This window comes from Morus notabilis, unplaced genomic scaffold (assembly GCF_000414095.1).
Source record: "Morus notabilis unplaced genomic scaffold, ASM41409v2 Scaffold172, whole genome shotgun sequence".
NCBI lineage: Eukaryota > Viridiplantae > Streptophyta > Magnoliopsida > Rosales > Moraceae > Morus > Morus notabilis.
This window is the reverse complement of record NW_010362230.1, coordinates 244094-255709: the sequence shown is the minus strand read 5'-3', so window position 1 is coordinate 255709 and position 11616 is coordinate 244094.

The window sequence follows — 11616 nt, the reverse complement described above, 5'->3', positions numbered from 1 at the left end:
GCGTTCTTCCAAGGTTTCATACGGAGAAAAGAAGATGAATAACTCCTTTTTAATCAAAGTTTAAATTTTATTAATTTAAATAAAAAAATTTAAATTGTACAGTTTAAATTAATATTTAGATGTGTAATTAAAATTTTAATTTAAATATAAAATAAAATTTAAATTTGTATTTAATAAGTGTGAAAAGTAAAGAATGTGAATACTTTTTACTGTTTAAAAATAGTTTAATCGATTGAATTTAAGAGGTAGGCTAAACTCTAAATTAGATTATTAAACTCAAATGGTAAATATAATTCAAACGACATGCTTATTAAATACTAGTTTAAACTATAATTACTATTTAAACCGAATTAAACTAATGAAACAATCGGGGCCTAAGTGACTAACAATACTATAACCTAATTTATTTTAGTGTGCTCGCTTCTTTAAGGAGTTGAATTGAATTGAATTAAACTAATAAAACAATCGGGGCCTAAGACACTAACAATACTCTAACCTAATTCATAACCTAATTCATAAACAATACTATAAACAATACTCAGACTCGGGTCCTCAGTGTGCTCGCTTCTTTGAAGAGTTCATATCAAATATTTAAATTAGCTATAAGTCACTAACAATACTATTAACAACATTTAAACATCCTATACCATCCTTTAACATAATCTCATCACATATAATATCAAGTAGAACAAAATCACAACTTTCGAAATTACAACCTAATTCTCAAAAGTTGACAGAAAGACCTTTATTCACTTAAAAATACATAACAATTTCATCATAAGTCAAAATTAGTTATCCAATTTCATCTTAAGTCGAAAAAATTCCTCATTTAACCAGTTATCCAATTTTAACTCAAATTCAAAATTACATAAAGTCAAAATCTAATTTTTTTTGGGGCCCAATAGATTTGGCGGGTACAATGTGTACAAGGTATACGCATATAAATACCGAATTTGGTGGTGTCAGTACTGACGCGGATGGAACACACGGCGTTCACAGAGGAGCTACGGTAGGACCTCCAACAAAGAAGAGGGGATCGGCTAGGCCCAAAGTAAGCTGAAGAAAATGGATTTTAGGGCCCATTTGTCACCATCTTACCAAGATGCCAACTTACGCACATGGGAGGACTTTTGATGCAATCGTGTAGATCGCATAGATGAAGTGTGGTGGGAAGAGTAACTGAACAGTCGATGGAAATTTGGCTTGAAGAGTGTGGAGAAGGCTATTTGGAGAAGTGCTATGAGGACAAGCACATGTTGCCTCTGGAGCAGATGTATGACTCGATTGGTATGGATAAGGCTATTTAAAAGTGTTGGTGAATTCTCATTCCGGAGAAACGCAGGTTGCTCCGTGAGCAAGTTTTATGAGCTTTTAACAGAGGAGGCAAAGTCAACTTTAAAGGAACATAGGTTGCTCTGAAAGTAGACGTCAGCAAATGAGTTTTACGACTTTTTGGAAGTGTGCTCTAGAGTGGCAAGATTTGGCAACAAAGGCGGATTTTCAGACTTCTGGAGAAATATCAAAAACTTCATATATAGCTTTTAGACGATAGATCATGGAAGCTATAAAACATTTGCTAAACAAACACGGTTTGTAAACCGTTTTTATTTTCGTGCATTTTTGTGTCTCAAAATTCGTGTAAAAACATTTTTTAAAATAAATAAATATCAATTCTAAATGCACCATAAAGTTGCCACATAAATTTGCCAATATGAATAACGGATTAAGAGGCATAGTAACCTTGGCGACTGAACATTTGAGAGAGAGAGACAGATAGATCGTGGAAGCTATAAAAGATAGAATCAAAATCAGAATGAACCTCATAACACCTTTATATAAAGTTAAATATCCAAAATTACAGGGTAAACAAAATTTAAGAAAATTATCATTTGCTTTTGAGAATTCACAAGATTTTGCTGTTGGTGATGCTCTTGACGTTAACTATACAGTGAGAATCACGAAAAAATGAGGGCCAATTTGAGACGGTGGACCACAAACTAAACGGTAAAAAATAAAACCATATCGATTTAAGCCCCAAAAATGGAAGAAAAAAAGTTAATAGAAAGAAGACGAATAGAGGGAGAAAGATACAAACTATCTGACGGCTTCTTCAGAGTTGTAAAAATGAGAGAGAAAAAAAAAAAAAAAAGATATGTTCTGCTGTACTTTTCAATCAAAAATCTCAAATCCAGAAAAGTGTAAATCTCAGGTAAAGACGCCGCAGCACCTCTTAATTAAAACAGATTGAATTTTACTATATATTGTAGGAAGTTGAGCTTTTACTGTTTAAAGAATCGTGTGAGTTCTTTTTATCCCTCAACTTTTTAAAAAATATCTTTTCATTTTTTGCTTTTATCGTTTTACTCTCAATTTTTTATTCATTTATTATTTTTTGTTTAGGCATTTTAGTCATTTTCCTATTATATACTAAATACCTTAAAAAACTTATGGAGAAGTTTTGTTAACTTTTTTCTTTTTTTTTTGTTTTTCTTTTTTTTTTTGTTTATTACTCATTTAATGTTAATTGAAGTGAGAAAATGTACTTTAAATAGTACACTTTTAATCAAAATAACGTAATTTTATTACTCATTTAGTGTTCATTTTAGTCTTTTTTTTTACTTTCTCTTGACTTTTTATCCTAAAATTTATTTTTTTTTTATTTTGATTCCTCATTAAGATTGTATATTTAAATTTTATATATTTTTAATAATAACATGATAATTAATTAATTATAACTTAACACATAAATTACTTTTTACGTATAAAAGCACGCGGAGTTTAACTAGTATGCACTAAAGCAAAGGTTGAAGTGCCAAAAAACTGCCTCTTCATCGCTTCTTCTTTATAATCTTATGATTATGATATACAATTACATCAACTTTAACATGCTTTTCAAATTTGACACCCTATTAAGAAACAATTTCTTTGCCCTTGTTTTTTTTAGGGAATGACTGCTTTGTTACTTTTTTTAAATAGTACACTTTTAATCAAAATAATGTAATTTTGATTGAAATTGTATAACTTTTTCACTTTTTTTTAGTCTTTTATTTTATGTTGTTTTTATTTTTCATTCTAAGACTTATCCCTTTTTTTATTTTAGTCATTTTAACTTTTTATTTTTTGTCTTAAAATTTTTATTTTCATTTTCATTTTGGTTCTTTTTACCTTAAAATTTATTCATTTTTCCCTTTTGATTTTTTATTGACAATGTTTCTTTGCTTCTTACCCTAAAATGTTTTTTTTTACCTAAAATTTATTTATTTCTTCATTTTAGTCCTATTTTATATATTTTTTTTTTTACTTTTTGTCCTGAAATTTGTCACTTTTTTTTGTTCCTTTTGCCCTAAAATTTATTTATTTATTTATTTTAGTCATTTTTTTTACCTGAAACTTTATTTTTTTTTCGTTTTGGCTCCTTTTGTTTATTTCTTCATTTTATCCTTTTTTTTTTACTCTTTTTTATTATTTTTTCCTAAAATTTTATTATTATTATTATTTTGGTTTCTTTTACTCTAAATTTAGTTATTTATTCATTTATTTCTTTTTTGACCCTTTTTTTTATTTGTTCCCTAAAACTTTATTTTTCGATTTGGTTCCTTTTGCTCTAAAATAATATTTATTTATTCATTTTAGTCCTTTTTTTTTTACTTTATCTTGACTTTTTATCCTAAAATTTATTCTTTTTATTTTAATTCCTCATTAAGATTGTATATTTAAATTTTATATGTTTTTAATAATAACATGATAATTAATTAATTATAACTTAACACATAAATTACTTTTTACGATAATTAATTAATTATAACTTAACACATAAATTACTTTTTACGTATAAAAGCACGCGGAGTTTAACTAGTATGCACTAAAGCAAAGGTTGAAGTGCGAAAAAACTGCCTCTTCATCGCCTCTTCTTTATAATCTTATGATTATGATGTACAATTACATCAACTTTAACATGCTTTTCAAATTTGACACCCTATTAAGAAACAATTTCTTTGCCCTTGTTTTTTTTTAGGGAACGACTGCTTTGTTTTTTTTTGTGCACCCAAAATATTTTATTAGTCTAAAACGTTATAAAAGTTTTTGGTATTAAGCTACCTCATGTACTCACATGAGGTTGACTTTCCAGTTAAGATGCACAAGAGGACCATATTTCAACGTAAGCTTTGTTAATCAACCAAATATGAAATCTGGCACGTGTGCTCCTATTGAAAAAGTCAATATATATATATACACCTTATAATTATTTTTTTAGATGCAGTTATGTACATTAAATGTGCCCTTATTGAGTTATAATTTATTAAGACTTTTAATCTTTAGGCTTTGTATTTGCTTATTTGTTTAGGCCTGATGACGTGGTGAGTGTTTGGTAGCCCATATTCATCTCCTCTTTTTTTCTAATGTGATTTTTTTTATGATCTCAATAAAATATATTTATTATTAAAATATAAAATTTGTAGCTTGTAAATATTGCCTTCATTTGTGCCCCCACTCATTTCCATGCTAGCTCCGTCACTGCTGACACAAAAAGAACCAGCTAAATCATGTGAACGGAATAAGCCTATCCCGTCCCGCTAGTAAAAAAAAAAATGACATTTATATGCATATGAATTATATGTTTGATTTGTTATCAAAGTACATGATCAGGTTGATAATGTGCATTTAGTGTTAAATGTGTATATTGTATTTATAAGTTACAAGTTTTCTTGAAGGTGAATCCGGTAAGTGAGAATGAAGGAAAAGTAGTTTGAGGATGATTTCATATAGAACTTGATAAGTAACGGAGCTTAAATATTTTAAAAGTACAAAAAATAAGTAAAAACGGTCGATTTTAAATGTAATGAGAAAGTTTAGTATGTGTTTTATTTGGTGTTACATAATGTCAAGTCTCCAGTAACCGGATTGGAGCGGTAGTTATATATGTATCTTTTCAAAGTTTATTGTTGAAAGAATTGGGGCCAGGTGTTCAGCAGAGGGGGAGTGAGTTCAGGTGGGAAGACCTTATTTTATTCAATTTTGGGGTATTCGTTTATAATAATATGAAGCTGTATATATGGCGAAAGAGAATTCTAACTGAAACGACAATATAGCATTTCCTTTCAAACATATATCTTTTACGTGAAATAAGTGAACAATTGACTTAGGGGACGTTTGGTAGAGGGATTCGTTCCCTGATTTGAATCATGATTCGTGGTTTGCTACAGTATTTTCTCTCACAAAAAATACACGTAAATAAAAAATGATTCGAATCACATGGTTTGAATCCTCCAACCAAACGAACCCTTAGTTTCACGTACAATACTTGAATTGAGGTATTTTCGTAAGAAATGAGAACTGTGGGAACGTATTATTGCACTGCATGGTATATAGTTTTCAGCTTTAATGAGGATATGCATTGTTTAATAAACATGCATTAACAACCAGTCTCTTGAAAATTAAATGAGATTAAAAGAGTAACAAAAAAAAAATTACAAAGAGAAGGTACAGACTTATCACATGAGACATATAGGGCTTGTTCTTTTGAGTGAAAAACTCAAAAAAGGCAACTCGAGTTACAATTTTATTTGAGTTCATGTTCTTTTAAGTTTAAACTCGAATTTAGGACTAAAACTCGAGTTTAAGTTTCCCCTTTTAACTCGAGTTTAGAAACTCGAACTCAAATTAATGAACAGTATTTTTTCTATTTTTAAAAATGCTAAAATTTTTTCGTTTTAATTCTGATTGAGAAGATTTTTTTTCTATGCGTTGACAACGAAAAGACGAATAAAACCCAACCCATATACCCTATTAAAATTTTTTATCAGCATTGAGTTTTTATTAAAATACTATCTAAATATAAATTTAAGTTTTGACTCACTCAAACACAAACTCAAAAAGATTTTTATCTCAAACCATAACTCAAATGTACACAACCAAACACAAACTCAAGTTACAAATTCAACTCAAATTATAACTCAAATTTAACTCAAAAATTATACTCAAGTTAAATTTTAAAAGAACAAGCCCATAATAACCTCAGATGTTAACTTGGAAACATAAAGAACGTCAGGCATGATAAATAAGGTATGAGATCCTGTCATGAGTTCTAGATACTCGCGGTTTCTCCATTTGCCCGATTACAAATTTTTATTATAATATGAATAATTAATTAATTAATATCTATACAACCATACAAAATATTAAGTTGGAAATAAAAGAAAGACAGTTTTGAATTTTTATATATATTATGTAATTTATTACCGTTAAAATAATATATTATATTGTATTATACATAATACATTTAGTTAAAAAAAAAGATATAGTTAAACGGGATGGATAAACGGGAATATGGTTGGGGTATGTGACGGGTTAAAATTTTAACCTTTTTTACAACCTGAATCTCATTAAAGCGAATTTTCTTCTAATTATTTTGGTTTATTCAATATGTGTTTAGATTAGGTGAAAAAGGTTTAGTTGGAACATTGGAGCTTAAATAGGGTAAAAAATGCAAAGAAAAGCTTTATGTTTTTAAATTTAGAATCAAATAAGATGATAAGAGTCACGCGAGTGAAAAAAATAAGAAATTCGTGAGTTTAGCCGTCAAATCCACCTCATAATCACCCAAACCAGCGCATGCAAAACTAAGGGTGGCAATTTAGTTCATGACACAATAACATGAATTAACCTGCACAAATTTAGCGGGTTTAGATTTACCATAAATGAGTTTGAGTCATAATCGGAGTGACACGATTAATAAACAAGTTGAGTTAGGGTTGACCTTCTAATACGAAGTGATTCGAATTGACACGATTAGTTATATGTGTCATATATATTAACTATGCATGATATAATTTAAAAGTTTATGTAATGTATTAAACACAAATAACATGAATTTTAAAATTTTTGGATAAATTTTACTTGTATCAGTTATTATTTAATATATTAATTTAAATTTGTTACGCAGGTTGACATGATTAACAAAAGGATTGTGTTTGGATTGGTATTTTGACATTTAACAAATGGGTTGTGCTTGAATTGATGTCCTATAACATGTTGAAATTGCGTTTCATTTTACATTTTTAAAAACATGTAATAGTATTTGAAATAATATATTAAATAATTAATAATTGAATCCCAAATAAAAACACTAATAATTAATATAATAATTTAAATTACGTTATAAATAAATAGTAAATAATTTAAAATAAGATAACTTAGTGAATGGTTAGTAAAAAAAAAGTTTACTTAGTGAATAATCTTAGCCGATATTATTGCTGTATATACGAATCCCACATTTGATCAGCTAGATGATCCCTAAAATTTTACCATTTGATTACGTTGTCGTCGACTCCCCATTTCGGATGTTTCTGCTTGTTGTGTGTACATACCTTGCTGTTGTCCCTGTTGCCCTTCTTGTTCTCCCTCGATATCTTCTAAGGGCAAATCGACATCATATTGTTTAAATAGAGGATTATCTTGCGCGTGCATCTTAATTAAATTGTGGATCACACAACAAGTAATTGGTATAAGTGATTGTCTTGGCATCTAATAATTGGTCATAAGCTTAAGAATTTTAAACCTTACTTTTAACACCCTAAAGCACCTCTCTATGCAATTACGCAGTGAAGAGTGATAATAATTGAATAACTCTTGTGGTCTCGTTGCTTGGCCACCATTTCTAAACTGTTGAATATGGTACCTCTGACCACGAAATGGTGCCAAAAAGCCTTGCGTGTTATTATAACCGGAATCCACAACGTAATATTTTGGGATGGGTGACACCAATAATTGGTTCGTTGGATCTCTCATATTTTTAGTTAAGACTCTAGAATTAGCAGCTGAGCTTTCCCATCCTGTATTGACGTAAGTGAATAGCATATTGAAACTACACGCAACCATTACATTTTGAGTACACAAATGTCTTCTTCCTTTATAGACTGTCTGTTGATGTGTAGGTGGGACAACCATTATATGCGTACCATCTATTGCACCAATACAATCCTATTAAAATATATAAGGCGTGAGTTTGGATTAATTTAAAATTATTTGTCATATCCTTAATTTATGAGTAGAGTCAGATTGTACCTTAAACCATGGCTAATACTTAGGGTTGTATCGAATCTCTAGGGGGACGATGTTCATATTTGGTGGTTTTATAACTTCAGGTGCTAACTTACATAATGCAATAAGCACATTATCAAAATACTGGTGTACCGTTTCTCCAGAATGAATAAATCTAGCTTGTATATCTCTATTGCGGTCTAAGTGAGTAATCGTTCTTAAGAACATCATTAGTGATTAGTGATTCTTCTGTTGATATACTTGAAGAAGACAATAAGTTGCGATCTTGAATTAACTGAATTCGAACGTGTCTCGTGCATCGACACATTTCAAACAGATTTTTAGGATGTCCGTGTAATTGTTCTAAAACATATTCTCGTCCTGTTAACGCAGAATTACGATGAGGTTGCCTAGTTGGTCTATTTGTAAGCAACAGAAGCAATTGGATGGAAATTTGTTGATCTTCATCATCATCTGATGAGTCAAGAAAGTCTAAAATTGCGACATCATCCTCACTATTTGTGGCATCGGAATCCATATAAACCTAAAAAAAACATGACTAGAATATGATATATGATAAATAGAATCATAGAATAAACTGTTGTGACAATCAAACATCCACACAACATTAACTAATCAAACAAAGAACTCCAAGGTCATTCAATCCAGCAAGAAACAAATAACAAGGTCTATCAAACACAAGTATGAGAGGTAGTTCAAATAGTATGTTCAACAATACTTAAAAAAAATGAAGAAAACAACACAAATAAGACTCAACTAAATACAACCTTCGAATCCATGAAAGATGACAATGAGAAGGCATTTTCACAAACATCCTCCTAAAGGAATGTCACCAGCCAACTTCTCTGTTGCCATATTATACGCCTTGTCGTCTAAGTATTCCTCATACCTATTCAACTAATCCATACAGGTTTCAATACTTGTAGTAGGATCCTCTTTCTGAGCCTCGGCAGCTGCCATAGTACGAGCTTGCATATCAGCTAAATATTGCTGAAACAAACCAACTTTTTGAATAGATGTCTCACTACGTAGAGTTGCACTCTTTGCCAAAACCTCTACAACATCTTTAACTGTAGCCTTGTTCTTGCCCTTCTTCTTAGATCGAGTAATAGGACCCTGAGACCGTATGCTTTTATTGGCTTCTGCATCCCAGACTTCATCTGAGTCCCCTGTACCCTCCTCTTCCTCTTCTGGTTGCGTGACAGCCCTTTTGGCCGCATTTAAAACATTGACGGCTGTATGTGCATTTATTGACTCCTGTCCGGTTGCAATAGTCCCAATAAAAATCTTTGAAAGTTGGGCACAGTTGTGTAAACCCCATTTCTTGAATTTCTTAGCATCAAGATGTTTCTGACATTATAAAGAAAACAATAATAATACTCATGTGTAATGTAAAACACCAAATTTAGCTCTTTCATATCACATAAGATGGTTATGATCAAAACTTACCGCTACATACGAATCCGACACTTCTTTTTCAGCCGTGACAATGTTAGCCTCAGAGTCTCAACCAAACCCGGTTGTTTCAATCAATGCCTGAAACTCTCTCATACTACATCTAAGCATATTCCACTTTGCTTTAAGCTAGTCCAATGTGAAATGCTTACTAAACTTACGTGCTATTTCATTCTCAATTTTCATTCACGATTTTTTGTCTAAAGTGGATGTATGCAGACCGCTCTTTGCCTCCTCATATATTAGTTCTACATAAAAATCCTCAATTGCAGCAGGTCATTTTGTATTATCATCCTTATCACACATCTACAAGAACAGTTCTACTCAGTATTAAAAGAAATCACAGTCTATAGATAAGCAGTGCTGGCTGAGTACTTTTTTTTTGCACATATATTTTCAGTTTCACAACAACCATACACTTTGAATATAAACATCTTCAATCCCACATAAACCATAAAATGTAACACTGATATTAACTAGTCATACAACAAAACAAGTAACTAGTTCACTATCTAAAGACTTGAGTCTTAGAAAAGGAACCAAGTTTCAATCCCAAGGTACTTCTGATCAGTTACAAATTAATTTTTTTACCAAAATATCAGCATACACTTTTTACTCATGCCTAGCATTCATTGATCAGGAGTCTCGGTTCAAACGGTCAATATGTGGAAGGAATCAAAACCAATCAGCGAACAACAAAAAAAAACCCCCCAGAACACAAATATAACCACATCACATATCAGCAAAGAGTAAAAAAAAAACACCCCGAACACATATCTGAACTTCTTAAAAACACCCAACCGACAATACTCCAACAAATCCTCAGCAAAGCAGAAAAAATACCAACCTAAACATGTCAATAACCAGATTAATGGGCATACCTCGGTTGATTTGGAGGAGTAGGGGTGGAGCAGAGTCAGATTGAAATGCCTAATTAGAGAATCAGAGATCTCCTCAAACTCTAACAAAAAACCCATATCCACCATCTTGCGATTCTAGCTAGAAGCCCACCATTTAGAAAGAGGGAGATCGGAGAAGAGGGCTGTCGAGAGAATAGAAGGCCACCGAGTATTAAGAAAGAGGAAGGAGAAGACCAACTTTTATAAAGAGGGCCAATGTTGACAAATGGAGACCGGAGAAGACGAGTATAGGAAAGGGAGAATGGAGAAGAGGGTGAGAAGAGAACGAAGAAGAGGGAGAGAAAAGAATGGCGAGAGAAGTGAAAGTAAGAAAAATTTCAGAGACTGAAAAAAATAGAAATAAAGAAAATAAAAACGACTTTAATTTATTTTTAAAAATGCATCAAATTTTGAGAGAAATATAAAAACATTTTTATTTTTTATTTTAATACGGTGCTACTCTAAATATATTTTTCATTCTATTTTTATTTTTTTCTCAAAAAATATAAAGAACGTTGTCAAAAGCGAAAACAAACACACCCCGATGTATTTCTTTGTGGCCGTGGATATGATGGCTTCAATTAAAGTGCTGACTGGTCTTGACGAGAGACTATTTCTACACAATAATTATATTTAAATAATATTTTAATTTATATAATTAAAATTTATTATCATATAATATATAAAAAGTGGAGGATAAGTCAAGCAAGTGAGTAGAACGTGTTAAAAGGGGTGACATAAAGAAAAAGGCAAAGATAGGATGGATACGGATTGGGTTGGTAGGGTTACTAATGGACGTTGAGACAAAATGTGAGGACTTTATCATTTTTTGTTGACTTTTTTTTTTGTTTGTCTTTCAGAATCCATTTTTACTGAATATTTTTCTCTTATGAATTTTTAAACATTTTTCTCTTTATATTTCTTTTAAAAAATAATTAAATTTAATTAATGTATTTATATCATAATTTAAATTATAATTTATAATTCATTATAATATTTTTTTTTATAAAAAATATACATAAATTAAAAATAATTTTAATAACATAATTCTAATATATAAATCAAACATCTCTTAATTATCTCTAAGTGCCATTTGTATTTTTTTTTTGGTTTTTGGCTAAAAGAATGCCATTTGTGATTTAATGGCGAAGTAGTGAACACAGCAACGAAAGTTTCAACGTGAATAGTGTGAAATGAAACA